The sequence below is a fragment of the Dunckerocampus dactyliophorus genome, chromosome 8 (genome assembly GCF_027744805.1).
Source record: "Dunckerocampus dactyliophorus isolate RoL2022-P2 chromosome 8, RoL_Ddac_1.1, whole genome shotgun sequence".
Classification (NCBI taxonomy): Eukaryota; Metazoa; Chordata; class Actinopteri; order Syngnathiformes; family Syngnathidae; genus Dunckerocampus; species Dunckerocampus dactyliophorus.
In genome coordinates this window covers 17545481-17561273 of record NC_072826.1, presented here as the reverse complement: position 1 = coordinate 17561273, position 15793 = coordinate 17545481, and the positions used below count along the sequence as shown (strand labels likewise).

Below are 15793 nucleotides of genomic sequence, written 5' to 3'. Positions count from 1 at the left end.
AATATTATTAAGTTTAAATATTTGGAGAATATTAGCAGAGCATCAGAGTTCGTTGTAACCAAAACATGACAAGTATGAACGCATTAAACCAGAGTTATTCCAAGTGTTTTTTCCCCCATCATTTTTTGAGTGGTAAAATCAGCAGTTACATAACGGACCAGTGACTCTCACTTTCCCAATATGCAGCTCAGTGTGTTTGAGTGGGGTTACGATGCATCAACCATCATTTTGCTTACACTCCAGCTTTGAGAAGATGGGCCGCGAGCCTTGTTCATTACTGAAGTCTGGAGAAAAAAAAAATAAGATGTGAGGACTAAAGGATGGACATGAAGTGGGAGGGGAGTAGGATAAGAAGCCACAGAAATGAGAATTTTACCGAGGGCTGGAGGGAAGGAGGGGACAGATAGGACAGAAAGGATACTGAGGGAGGGGGGAGGTTGGATAGAAATAATGAGGGACGGAAGGAAAGTAGGGATAAGGGAGGGAGCAAAGAGAGAGCCGAGGAGGCGCTTGGCCTGGGGGATTGCTGCGTGTTTATCCTCCTCTGCAGCCGCCTTGTGAAGCGCTACCTCCGGAAAGACTTCTAAAGCAGGGTGGCTGCTGCTCGCCGCTGATCTGTTAATACGCACAACATACACTGGGATTCATCACCACTCTCTGGGGAGAGGGAGCTTGAGTGCGTCAGATTCGCACACCAAATATCATATCTTCATTTCTGCAGGACCTTATCCGGGCCCTGCCGCCCCAAGTCAGGTGCAGACATGAACAGGAGACATGAACGCTGCGATTGAACGGATAAGATTTGGACTATAATGCTCCAAAGAGATTGTTATAAGATCTACACCGTGTGTTAGGTCTCTGTATAAATACAACTATGCATGCCTGCCGGGAGTTGGTGCAAAAGTCCCTTAGAGCCCCCCCCGTGTGAAGAAATAAGACTGTATGGAATTCCTCGAAGGTCATATTGTGTTCTCCAGAGGCACCCAAATGATTAATTCAACAAAAGAAAACACCTAAAGGCAAATAAAGATGAAAGATGTGGAAGATATTTTCTCTTTTAGTGTCTTAGGGGTTGACATATTAAAAAAAACCCGGAGACTCGCTTCCTGTCAGTTTTCCTTTTGAAACAGACTGTTTAATATCTGACAACTAGGAGTGCAATGGTACACACTTAAAAAAAAACAAAAAAACCTTTAAAGTCACAGTTCAGTTTGTTTTTGGTGAAGTAAGGGAACAAAATGCAAAACATAAAACTGCTTAGTTTTTGTGTAAGCAGCTTTAGCAATTTTTAACATGAAACATAAAAAACTGTAAAATAAAAAAAGTTCTGGCAGGTAATTCTCCGCTAAAAATAATTCTCAAAAAATAAAAAGAATTTAAAAAAGGAAATATGAAATATATTATTTTTAAGGAAGTGCAACAGTGAATTATTATTTTATTTTATTTTATTATTATTTTATTAAAGTTTCTTACTGGCTGAAGTGTAGCATTGATAGTTGATGGCCCCATTCTCCTTGTCACTTGCACACTGCTTTAATCTCATCAACCTGTCTTTGTCTGTGAACATATTTCACCAGGAAGGCCAAGTGTTCCCAAACAGGAGACTTTAATCAGAGGGTTTTCAAGGTGTGGCTTATCCTTGGCATTGTCACTAGCCATGACTTCCGCTAGCTAAAGGCTGGGCTGCACTCTGTTTGTTAAAAGCGTATTTATATACACTTCCTCTTCCTCGCTTAATGTGTTCTTTGTCGGAACTTGGTCGTCTGTGAACCACTCCAAATGTGCTGTAGCGCAAAATTTGAATAGAGACTCCCCCTAGTGACATCATAAGCAAAAGCTATAGCAAAAGCAGCCTGAATTTTACTCAGTATCGAATCGGAAAAGAAATCAGTGGTATCGCACATCACTCCAAAGAACTCTCCCAACGCTAACATGCGCGAGTCAAGATTACAGTATTTCTTATTTATGTCTTAAAAGGCTTATTTTCTCTTATTATGTCTACTATATTGGGTAATACAAACGTAACGTAGGTGACTGTAGGGGTGCTATTTCATGTCTTGAGGGCTGCACCAATGTTAAAAACCGTATTTGGAAGGTGGTAAACAGGTTTTCTATTCTACGAAAATATTCAATTTTTAAATAAGGAATCCTACTGTGCGGAAATTCACTTATCACGGTGGGGTCTGTGTTATGGTTGACCACAGAAGGTGGACCACAGAATGCGGAGGCAGGAGGAGCGAATCACAGTTCTTTTAATGTTCTAACTGTTCAGCCACAGGAGTATAACAAAAGGCGCTGGGGTCGCAGCTTGCGGTGCCCCAGGAAAAAGGTCACTAACACAAAACTCACAAACATACAGGATAAGGGACAACTGGAAAAACCCAGCTGTGGAGACGCCGACTCGGGAAGCGTAGACCAGGTAGAAGAGTCTCGAACGAGCAGACTGGAATGCAACGAAAGGAACTGGCGTCTCACAGCTGCCCCAACTCAGTCTAAGTAGGGGATGGACCAGTTAGGTGCAGGTGTGTCCAGTTGTCCCCGCTCCTGCCGCACGCCCAGCTGTAGGAGAGGGAGAGAGAGAGAGAGAGCACAACAGGCGCAGCAGCAGGTGATCTTAACAGTCTGGAACCAATTAACATGATAAAATGGATTGTTGTACATCATTCTTTTGAGCTTATACACCATTGTTCCTGAAATAGTTCTCAATTTATGCTAAAATGGTTAAAAATAATTATTGGTGCTAATCATATGTCAATGCTGGTTTCTGTGCAAGTTGGCCTAATGGTAATTGCTAATATTTTTACGCACCCATGGGGTGTTTTAATTTCTAATAAGACTGTAAATGTATTATGGTCAAAAGGCTTTGGAAGACATGCTAGCATACATGTAATACAGATATTCTCAAAGTTTTATAATCAGAAAATAAAGCTCAATGACTTATGGACTTAAGTGAAGTCCTGTCCTTGTCCCTGTCCCTGCATACCTCTAAATTTTGTAGACACCTTTAAGGGACTGACAATCATGTGTGTAAAATTTGAGCGAGATTGGTTAAAAAACATGGCGATTGGGCGAAACATCCTCAAGTTAGACTGTGAGCCGTGTGAGAAATATCAAGTCAATCTGACTTACCAGGGTCAGACTTTGAGGTTTAATAACAGTGCCACCATGTGGTGTATTTAACAGGAAAATAATAGCACAGGCAATACTAGGAGTGCATGATTTCACACATTTTCACCATTTTTGTGTGTAACGGTTTAGGCGTAGAAAGATCACACACTGGTTTATTTTATTCACATGCCTTTAAAAACACAAATGTGTATGCGTTTAATGGCCACATATTGTGACTTCAGATGACTTCTGTAGGCTTGCGTTGGCACTACGCAACTCCACATCTGTCCTGCTTACAGTACATGACCTCCATTCCAGTAGGGAGAGAGAGAGAGATTGTAAATAATGTTCTGCTGAATTAAGCGGGCTAAATCCTAAAGCTTCATCTTGCTGACAGAGTCTGTGGTTTGTAATCTGGATTCACAAGGTTTTTTTTTTTGTAAATATATATAATGACGTCATGATGGGGACAAAGTTGAGCATCGCAGTAATTACCTCAGTTAAACGGCCTGACATTGTAAGTTTGAGGGTTTGCAGGTGCAGCACAAGTAATTAAATGAATATTGCAGGCTGGTGTATGATCTCCTAGGCGAGTACAGTACCTCTTCTTCTATCCTGTGAAAGAAGTCACAGTGGTGTGAAAGTGTTTGCCCCCTTTCTGATTTCTTATATTTTTGCATGTTTGTCACACTTAAATGTTTCAGATCATCAAACAAATTTAAATATTAGTCAATGACAACACAACTGATCACAAAATGTACTTTTTAAATCAAACTTTGCATTATTCAGGGAGAAAAAAGTCCAAACCTAAATGGACCTGTGTGGAAAAAAGGATTGCCCCCTAAACCTAACAACTGGTTGTGCCACCCTTAGCAGCAACAACTGCAATCAAGCGTTTGTGATAACTTGCAATGAGTCTCTTACAGCGCTGTGGAGGAATTTTGGCCCACTCATCTCTGTAGAATTGTTGTAATTCAGCCACATTGGAGGGTTTTTCAGCATGGACTGCCTTTTTATGGTCATGCCAAAGCATCTCAATAGGATTCAGGCCAGGACTTTGACTAGGCCACTCCAAAGTCTTCATTTTGTTTTCCTTCAGCCATTCAGAGGTGGACTTGCTGGTGTGTGTTGGATCATTGTCCTGCTGCAGAACCCAAGTTGGTTTCAGCTGGAGGTCACAAACAGATGGCCCGACATTCTCCTTCAGGATTTTTTGGTAGTCATGGTTCAATTTATCACAGCAAGTCTTCCAGGTCCTGAAGCAGCAAAACAGCCCCAGACCATCCCACTACCACCACCATATTTTACTGTTGGTATGATGTTCTTTTTCTGAAATGCAGCGTTACTTTTACTCCATATACTGTATAATGGGACACACATCTTCCAAAAAGTTCAACTTTTGTCTCGTTAGACAACATTGTATTTTCCCAAAGGTCTTGGGGATCATCAAGATGTTTTCTGGCAAAACTGAGACAAGCCTTAATGTTCTTTTTGTTCAGCAGTGGTCCTCGTCCTGGAACTCTGCCATGTAGGCCATTTTTTCCCAGCGTCTTTCTTATGGTGGAGTCATGAACACTGACCTTAACTGAGTGAGCAGGGAGGCCTGCAGTTCTTTGGATGTTGTTGTGGAGTCTTTTGTGACCTTTTGGATGAGTCGTCACTGTGCGCTTGGGGTAATTTTGGTTGGCCGGCCAATCCTGGGAAGATTCACCACTGTTTGAGGATAATGGCTCTCACTGTGGTTCGCTGGAGTCACAAAGCTCTAGAAATGGCTTTATAACCTTTTCCAGACTGATAGAACTTAATTAATCCCAGTTAAGTTGTTTTAACTGGGGGGCCAATCACTTTTTCACACAGGGCCATATATATATATATATATATATATATATATACAGTATATAAGTGTGTGTTTGTGTGTGTATGGTCCTACTCCTGCCTGACTCTGTTTCTCTCCACACAGAGCAAGGCTATCATTTTTCATTTTATTTTATTTTTCTTCCCACCACCTCTTTCACAGGCACCATTTTTCTCCATGTTCCATTAGCAAATTGCTAAAGCTTGCATCTCTCCTCCCCACGTGTCCACTAACCCCTCCATTAGGAGCCTAACAGGGGAATGTATTCATTTAAAAGCAGGAAAAACAATAAACTTCCCTCTGGGGTCTCTTTTTGACTTTGCAGAAGCAAGAGGAAGAGGAGGCGAATGACCGAGGAGTCGTCTTTGGAGCATGGCGCTGAGGTCATCAGGCTGAGCCACGGTGAGTCTTTTATTTGTGTAATCCTGGCTGGCGGGTCGGAAGTTCTGCTTGACCAGCACACGGCTGACTTTGTTCCGATGTCACGAGCCAAGATAAGATAATCCCATCCATCTTCTGGAGAGCAAAATGGGAAAATACAAGCTGCTTTACTGGACACACGCTCTGACCTTGAACCACTACATTTCTTGTCAACGCACTGCCGATTCTTCATCAAACTCCCTTGAACTTTATAGGGATTATATTTGTACATTCTAGCCAGACAGCTATGCATTTGGAATAATGGCTGTTCACCATTGTGGTATATTTAGCCTAGTAGGTCACATAAATCTGCTGTTCATCATCTAAAGTCCAATGCCATTAAGATTACACAATTCAGAATTCAACCAACAATTTATGCTTAACTACGCCTCTAAGGTTGCATGAAGCTGATGAGTTGAAACTGGCACCATGCCAGCCGGAGATGATGTGATGCTGATCCACACTGGGTACTTTTAGTGAGGTGAACTTCTTGTTACACCTGTGTGACAAAGTTAAAAATGTTGAAAAAATGAGGTACACGAGACAGCTCACACAAACTTTGCTTTGGCATTCATCACTGAAGTTGAGACAGTACTTAAACATTGTTTCGTTGTTTTCATGTCTTGGCGGTTACCTTCTTTTTACACTTTTATGAAAGAGTTAAACATGTTAAAATGTTACTTGAAACACTCCCTGCACAGGTCATAAAGATTTTATGATGAGTCGAACATCAACAGCTACAAAGATTTTTAGTCGGGGTGTCACAAGATCTTATGTCATGAGATCTTGCGAGATTAAAACGTGACTAAATTTCTCGTTCGGAAAAAAGCAATGATGGAGTCGAACGCTAGTAGCCACAAGGATTGCATTGTGCACGTGTTAAGAAACTTTTTAGGGTGGTTAACTTCGTTTTGCACTTGTGTGACAGAGTTGAGAATATAAAAAAAAAAAAAAAAAAATTAGACGCATGACGCTCATCTGTCACGTGACTCGCCTGAACTAATCCTTGTGATTGGTCATTGGTCATTGGTCAGTGTTTTGTTGTTTTTACCTCCTAGTGGTTAACTTATTTTTACACTTGTATGAAGTTAAGATAGTATAGAATAGCATATAGGCAATTACTATTATTACCGTGTGTCAGTTTTTATCGACATCCAACACAACATCTCTGAAGATGCTGGGGTTAAAGGTGAGATCAATATCAGTATTTGTGTTCCTTGGTAATACTGCAACACTTAGTGGTCTTCAGGAGCTTAATCTCAACAAAATATTTTTTGAACAAATATATTTTGACTTATTATAAATAAAACAATTAGTAAATACAAATTATTAATTTCATCCCTTAATAGTAATCAATATATTTTACTGTGTATACCCAAAATATTAGCTGTCCATGTACTCTCTGCTATTGGGTTTGCTTTCCTTGTATTGTATTTGTATTTGTACTTTATTTATCCCACAGCAAGGAAATTCACTTGTTACAGCAGCAAGCAACATACGCAAGTAAAGAATACAGTGTAAAGAGTACATATTGACTACAACATGGTTCAGGTGGTGCAGGTGTTGTAGAGCCTGACAGCGGTCGGTATGAAGGACCTGCGGAACCTCTCCTTCTTACACCGTGGGTGTAACAGTGTGTGTATATGTGTGTGTGTGTTTACTTCCAAATCTTCGGATTACCCCACATCCCCAAAAAAGCACTGACTCATCAACTCAGGTCTCCCCGAGTCTTAATAAGTCTCGTCCTGTGTCAGGTCCCCCGGATATCACGATTAATATCGAACTTGGGGGGAGATCCAATCATAGAGATTAGGTGTGTTTGATTTTGTTTACACCATCTGCCATCAGATTTAATTGAATGTGCTGCACGCTATAATTTGATATATCCGTGTATGATGTGTGTGTCGCTCATATCTCGCAACAAAAATAGAGGAGTCTTGCAGGGATTAGCTTTAACCACTGAACTTGTTATGGTGATAAGCTCTGCTCTTGATGAAGGTGATGAAATGCTTCTCTTCCCAGTGAGAGCATCGTACTGTATGGAATGAATACATACAAGTCATTAAAAATAGGGATAGCTGCACCAACTTTTTTCATTGAATATTTATTATGCTTTGTTTTTTAAAGCTATATAAGGTTCATATGTACGTGAGTGTGGCATGCTTTTGTTGCCATTGGTCAACTATGCTGATTCTTTCAAATAAGATGCCCCAAATAACCCCACAGTATATGTTATATTGTTTATAATATTTTGCAACAAAATAGTATTTAGCAGGCGGTTTGACTGTATTGGCAGGATCTGGGTGATTAAAACAAAGTCAGCTTTTTGGTGCAAATATGACAAGATATGACACAATATAGGATATGGTATGATGCATAAAATATGATATGACACGGCAACATACTGTATAATACGTTAAACACGTCAAGACAGGAGTGGATACAAAATGATGTAATACGGTATGTTAAAATACATCATGACAGTATTACACACTTTGTGATCTGATTCTAGGCGAAACAATATGTCTCATGATGCGATACATTCAAATACATCATGTGGCTACACAATACCATATGATACCATGCGTCACAATATGCAATCACAGGATTTACCTTCATAATACGGAACAATCAGTGAGGATTTGTACAATACAATGCTACAATACAATATTGTATGGCACGGCATAACAGGATCTGATATGTTATTAGGGGTGTCCAAAGTATGGCCCGGGGGCCATTTGTGGGTCGTAGTCTTTTGTTTTTTTTTATTACTATAATTTAACAAGAAAACAAAAAAAAAACACGAAATAAACAGCAGTAATTTTACAATAATGAAGTCAAAATATGAAGAGAAATAAAAATAAATTTTACAAGAATAACGTTAATAATATTACAAAGAAAAATAACATTTTTAGTAGTCACTCACAATTGAAATATATATTTTTTTAAATTCTTTTAAAGTTGTAATATTATGAGAAACAAACAAAACAAACTAAAGTTGTAATGTATGGAAAATTAACAGTTATATTATGGGAATAAAGTCATAATCTTACGAAAAAGAAAATTTACGAAGATTATTTAAGAATGGGGCGTCACGAGAACACCCAGTTCTATGAGACGAGACAATACGCGAGGTTGTGTCCATGAGAACGAGACGAGACAACATGTTAACATTAATTTTTAAGAAAAGTACAATGAAAAAATATGACAGGACAAACAAGCTTTTTTATTTAAACCGATTGTCTTACAAATTTATCTTCTGCTCCACATTTTTGAGAAATAATAAACCCCTAATGTAATGATGATATATAATAATAATAATATAAAATAATATACCATAAGAATGCAATATCTTCTTTCATATGTCATTTTTCTGTCTGTAGTTGTGCAATTGGCATTTGTGACATGTATTTTCTCACAGGCAATTTGTACTGTCGTTTTGAGCATTTCTTTTGCGATGTATTATCGATCAAATGTCTCAGTGAGTGTTGACTGTCGGAAGGCTCTGCATCTCAATGTGTATTTTATTTTCCCAAAAACTGGGTCAGGTGTAAATGTTTGAGGTAAGTCCGTCAGTCCATCCGTGTTGATGGACTTGTGTTGCTATACCTTGCTGATTCGGTTTGAAGCCGGAATATTTCCACTCGGGGGCTTTGGCAGTTTGTTTTGCAATAATTTTTTCCCCTCCTAATTTCTACTATGTTACTTTGCATTGCTCCTCACGAGGCTTACTTGCTGCACCGTGTGTGTATGCTAGCGGCCTCGCCTCTCCCACACAGAGACAAATACCCCTTTTCCACTGTGACTGGCTCAAAGTTTTTTTGGAGCTGGTTCTCAGAGCTTTGCTTTTCCATTGTCATGGTTCCACAATTGGTTCAAAGTGAAGCTGTATTTTTTGGTTCAAATCTGGCTCCAACAGCTTGCTGGGCCGAGTGAGCAAACTGTTTGCATAACAAGGTGGGGGGTTACCTAAAAAAACGTCTGTCAAGGCATCAAGTTGTGTCTTTCTAACAAATAAATAACAAACCTCAACAATTAAAGAAGGACTACAGGACCAAAAGAAAGACCTAGGCAGGAGTGGCAGTGATTGGAGGAGAGTATTGCCTTATTTTGAAGAGCTCGACAAAGTTTTGGGCCACAGACACCGCAGTGCCAGCTTGTGCTGGTGGGTTAAATACCACAATCTGTACTTCTCCGAACTCCACCGGAATCCTGGAGGCTATCACAAAAGAAGACTCAGGCACAAGTGAGACATGCCTGGACTCCCCTAAGTTGTAAGTGTTTAATTTAATGTTCACAGCGCAGTTTTGGGTGTAAATACTAGCCTGATGTTAGCATGCTAGCTTGCTATTGTCGAATGAAAGCCTCGCTCCCCTTCCCTTCTCATTTGTGTATATGGCAGCAAACTAGTTTAATTGTAAACCGATAGTCATGTAAAAAGTAACATTTATTGTGGAACTGTGTTATGGTTTAATATGTTTTTAATATATATGTTGTTTAATATGTTTTAAAACAATGGTGATGAGATGGATCATCCTCCCTTCGCTGCGAACTCCTCACAAACCCGAAGCCTGCAACGTGCAATCTTTATGTTTAAATGTTTTGCATTTGTATCTTAATTTTTACATTTTTGCACCGTTATTTTTACCTACAGTTTTACTTATTTTATGTTTAATGTGCAGTGTCAAGCACTATAGTGAGTTGTGTGTTTTGATAAAAAAAATGGTCAAGACTTTAAATTTCCTGTTATTTGCTGATCGGAGGCGTAACCCCTGTGACGTAATGACACGGCTTACCAGGACAATGGAACTGGTGTCGGACTCAGTTCGCAGCAAACACGATTCCACCCCAGCACCAACCCCTAAGCTCGGGTAAAAGTGTGTGACTTACAAGAGGTCTCAGTCCGTTCGATCGGAGTTGTTTTATAGAAGCGTGTATGAAGTATGAAGCGTCTAGGTGTTGAACCAGTGCACAGAGTAGCCCCCCTTCCTGCCTGTTTGGAGGCAAGAGATGAGAAAAAGACACGCATGGCAATATACTGTATGGAGGCCGTCAATATTATCAAGTTGATTTTCATTTATCGTGTGATTCATTTATTTTATTGGACACTACAAGATAGTGAAATATTACATGGAGCCAAGGACACACCCTGACTGTTTTTTGTTTTTTTTAATCGCCTGTACGTGTTATAAGGCGAACACACGCGTGTGTACCACTGCCCCGAATGAAACCAACACCCATCACGGACATCATGTTCTGTTTTTAAAAACTTGATAATCTCAGACATCTCAGGACACAAACGAAGAGGTTCAGTTTTAATAATTCACACACAAACACTGTCAAATTATGCAGATTACACGATGGTGTCATCTAACACGCCCCTGAAACCCACATACCACAAATAAATTGCAGACCTGTGGAAACGCTGGATTAAATTTGATAATATACATCATGCATATGATACAGTTCAATGTTAAACGATGAAGAAGGTTAAAATTCACAATTAAACAACATCAACGTAAATGATACACATAATAGCAACACTGCATATATGTATAGGCTCATACAAATACCAAACCTTGAACGATAGAAGTAATAGTATTGACACTAAAACGACAGTAGACATCCTAAAATCTCCCAAATAGTTGACAGAGGGAGCGTCTGGTCACAAGCATGTCACTGGTGCATAGCCAGGATGAGGCATTACTTGTGTTAAATCCTCCAGCGCTGATCAAAACCAACCTTACAACACACAACATACTTAAAGCCGCGCACACACACACACACACAAGCCTTATTGACAAAAAGTTGAGCAATAACAACAGCGGCTTTGACCTGTGTGTCGCTACTCGGCGTGCAGATGGCAGTTGTCATGTTGCAGTCTCATCCCTTTCTGCTTTCTTGTTATCTTTTAAAAGAAAACATTTAGATTTGCTGGTCCGTAAATATGCTTCCTATGTTGCAATCAAACCATCCCATTGAAAGGGCAAACTTAAATAAATCATCAAATATTTACAGGAAGTGTTATTGTAAAAATGATGCTCAAATTAAAACGTCTTTGAATGAGAAGCACTTGTGCCCCCGTTGAGGTTTAACAACCAAAGATTTGGATTAACTTCAAATGGAAAAAAAAAAAAAAAAAAAAAAAAATATATATATATATATATATATATATATATATATATATATATATATATGACCGTGATGATGTCTGCATGGAGGTCTTGTTTGGAGGCTTTTGAGAGGCTTTTACAAATCTCAAATACCCACAGTTGATCTAGTTTTTTTTAATGCATGGGCTTAAATAAAACTGTGTCAATATTTACAGCGTGTCGTATGAGAATGAAAGGAATAGCCTGACTAAACATGCCATGCAGCGACATCCAAAAAGTAGGAGACTCTTTGTTGTGGCAGTTTTTAATCATTTAAAAGCATTACATTTTTTAGTATTTGTACTCTTTCAATTCTATTCATCAATAAAACCATGGCCCAGAAGGTTTAAATAAAGTCCACAGAGTGGGGAATTGAGTTTTATCCTTTAAAATAATGCTTTAGTCCATTACTCTTACCCAATGTAAAAATGAGATGATGAAACCACCTATAATGTTTCAAGATCATTGATTTGACAATGTGAAAAAAATGCCAGTTCTTTTTAAAGCTTTTTCAAGCTAATTAAATAATTTATCTTGTATCAGAACAGATAAAAATATACTATATACTGATTGTATGATACATTGGTGGAACCTCCAGGTACATGAGAGAGCACTCTGCCAACCTGGTGTCTTCCACTGCTGAGAAAGGCTGGTCATCTCCATCCATCCATCTTCTATGCTGCTTATCCTCACTAGGGTTGCGGGTATGCTGCAGCCTATCCCAGCTGACTTTGGGTGAGATGAGGGGTACACCCTGGACTGGTCGCCAGTGAGTCACAGGGCACATATAGACAAACAACCATTCACACTCACATTCATACCTATGGACAATTTAGAGTCGCCAATTAACCTAACATGCATGTTTTTGGAATGTGGGAGGAAACCGGAGTACCCGGAGAAAACCCACGCACGCACGGGGAGAACATGCAAACTCCACACAGAAATGTGGCTGGTCATCTCATCCGATGAAATGGACATCTGTTCTGGTCCAGACACTGCTGACAACGGGAAGAAATGGAATCGCAGATATCATGAAACATTTCCCTTGGTATTTACGTGCATTCACTTCACATCTGAAGCTAAAAATGTACATTTTTAAATCAGAAAATGATTAATCCAATACCAAAATTGTTGGCAATTAACTGGATTGATTAAATGTTGCAGCTCTACTATAACACATATACTATTTATAATACCAGAACCGTATATGCTCCACTAAACACCTCTATTCAGTTAACTACTGAGTCTCCTAGAGTCGGCGTGTGTGTGGTATACACAAGCAAATAACTACTGGGATCTGTAATTAGCACCGGGTCACAAAATGTTGACATTAACAGCTGTGGCTGTAGACAACCTCTTCAGTTTGTTTTTTTATGTTAAATCCACAACATGGCAGTAGCTGCATTTGAAATATCGTAAGTGGTCAGCATCCAGCAGCTTAATCTACCTCTGGATGCACTTTAAAACGTTGGTCGCACTACTGATGTGTAAAACTCATGCGTGTTACAATTCCTGTATTGTGTTTTACAATGAACTACTCCTTACCGCTGTTACAACATCGGTTCTGTTGCTGCTGGGTTGTGCAATACAATTGTTCATAAATTACCTATTTTTTCCTTTCCACTTTGTCATGCACTTGAAATCATTATTAAAGTGAAAATTTGTTAAAAATTGTTAAAAAGTACCACCTTATTGTAATTAAGTGAACTTGTTGGAGAGCTGTTAACGTAGCAGCACATCATATTCAGTGGAGTTTCCCAATATTTGAAGCTCAACTAAAATAATTGCACAACATTTCTGCAAAAAAAAAAAAAAAAACTGGCATTGTTGTTTTTCTTTAATTCTTTTTTTTTTACCAGTGAAGACAAATACCCAAAGTTGTCTGACATAGGAAGTTTTTGTGATGGCAACAGTTTGACCCTGGAACTGATTAATTAGCTTTACATTATTTCCGTTGGGAACATTTGTTGGGATTTTGAATAATTTGTGATTTTTGGGGATTCTACATTAGCATGTTTAAGGCAGGAAATAATTGTGCAGTTGTACCTAATGAAGTGTAGCTAATGATGAAGCATTGGAAAAACGGTCTTCCAAAAGAAGCTAAGGTGTATTAATGTTGTTGCAGCAATCAGCAGTACTCTTTACCTTGCATGGTAATTCCACTAATTTGTCACACGTCTGTTTATGAGCCTGCTGCCTTATGTATGAGCGTACATTCGCTCATGCTTGTGCCTCCATGTGTCCCATAATCCATAAGGCTGGCACAGGCCACAGCGCTGGGAGCCTCGATCGTGGGTCCAAACAAACAAACAGAGAAGTTATGTGTTCTTGTGTTTAGCATATTACACAAACTAAGGGGAGATTTGGAGTGTGCGTGGCGTTCACTCGGGATGAGGAAGCCGCTGTGGAGAAGATTCAAAGGGTCCAATTTTACACCAGCTTACCAGCACGGGGAGTGAAAGGAGGGATGAGCGCTGCCTAGAGACCGCCACTTCCTGCACAAGGGAATCCTTCTGCAGCACGGCTGACCAAGGGTGGAATGATTCTAAATTGGCTCCCATACAAGTGCAGATGAAGAAAATGTCAGTTTAAGGCAGCTCTGTAGTCCGCTTGTATATTATATTCTGAAATGATATCTGTGACTGGTTGGTTTGTGGATGCAGATTTCAATCGTGTGTTGCTGCTTAAAGTTCAGCCACAGGTCCAAAAAATCCTGATTAGTTTTTGCCTTGACTGAGATTAATCTTTGAAGAACTTAGTTGATCTATCTTTATCTGTCTGTCTATAATCATCTATTCATATCCAGCACCTCCTCCCTCAAACTCATGTGGTGTAACCAACGCATTATGCTTCCTTTACTGTGATGTCATTGGGCGAATTTCGCAAATAACCACTGTTTGTGCAAATAAGACAGATATTGCAATAGTCGTTCCTCGCTACATCAAGGTTCGAACATCGTGCCCTCGCTCTATCGAGGTTTTTCAAAAATGAATAAATAATCAATAATAAATTATCGCTGTTTCGTGGTTGAATGTTGCCTAATATTAGTAACAATTTTGCATATTTAAGCAAATGTACATATTTGTGGCCTAAATTATGTATTTTGAAGCATAAAAATGGCTAAATGAACAAAAATACAAATATAATGCATTCAGAAGACATGATCTGTAGTGTAATATTTGTGATTTGTTTGCGCCTTTAAGAAGTGAAGCCTGGGAATTTTTTACAGTTTACAATGCTTTTTTTTTTTTTTACAGTGTAAGAACACGCATTGTGTTCTGCGTCCTGATTCGATAAAGGAGAACACGCATTGTGTTCTGCGTCCTGATTGGCTAAGGGACTGTAGGGAATGTCAAATTTACATAATTGTTGGACCGCTAGCGGTGTGGCTCTTTAGTGCTGTATGTTTGTTTCTCCCCGACAAAACTCACATTGTCGACGATATGACTTTAATGACATGACTCCTGATGACACGAATGCCCTGGTTGATGCCCGCTCACAACCGCTGACTGACAAAGCCACCAAGCGAGGACGAGGAAGAAGAGGACACAAGTGTTGATAAAGACGAGGAGGATGGACTAACACTTGATCGCTTGGCAACCATGGTGAGAATGGCCAATTAACTGCAGCGACCTGCCCTTCATCGCTAGTCTGTGAATGCAGCTACGCTGTGTTCTGACTGCTCATTGGATGAGCAAGGGACGGGATAAGGGGTTATTAGTTTCTTCACTCCGTGAGACAGAATGACAGAAGATGTCTTGACAGTATGCTACCCCTGCGGTAAGCTATCTATAACCATTAATACATCCCTAAAAAGAAAAAATATCAGAAGAAAATACAGAGTTTTATTCTGAATGGATGAATGGATATTCCTTCACTGCCAATGAGGCTGGCTTACCCACCCGTGTGCTTTATACGTGGTGAAAATTAGCAAACAACAGAAAATGTAAGACAATGAAAGACATTTTCCATCAGCATTTTCGGAAAAGTACCCAACTGCAGATGGGCGTAAAGGAGCGATTACAGAACCACGGTTGAAGGTTGAGCAGAGCAAACATATTTTAAAGAAGTGGATGAAGGCTCCAAACTGAACTACATCTGCTAGCATTGTGACTGCTTTGGAGATCGTAAGAAGCAGGAAGCCATTCACAGATGGAGAATAAATGAAAGAATCGTTAATAAAAATATCATAGCATCTATTTTCTGAATTTAAAAAAAATAAGAAAAAATAAACAATACATTATTATTATTATTAATT

At 39.3% G+C, this 15793-nt stretch overlaps 1 protein-coding gene across 3 annotated transcripts in view; it reads left to right on the top strand.

Moving 5' to 3' along the window:
- The window catches only part of LOC129186726 (cadherin-22-like), a 220871-nt gene that overhangs the window by 63331 nt on the left and 141747 nt on the right, over positions 1–15793 (top strand). For all 3 annotated transcript variants that reach the window (XM_054785257.1, XM_054785259.1, XM_054785258.1), the window contains exon 2: positions 5289–5365. The gene's annotated coding sequence lies outside the window, so the exon portion shown is untranslated. The remainder of the gene's footprint in view (positions 1–5288; positions 5366–15793) is intronic.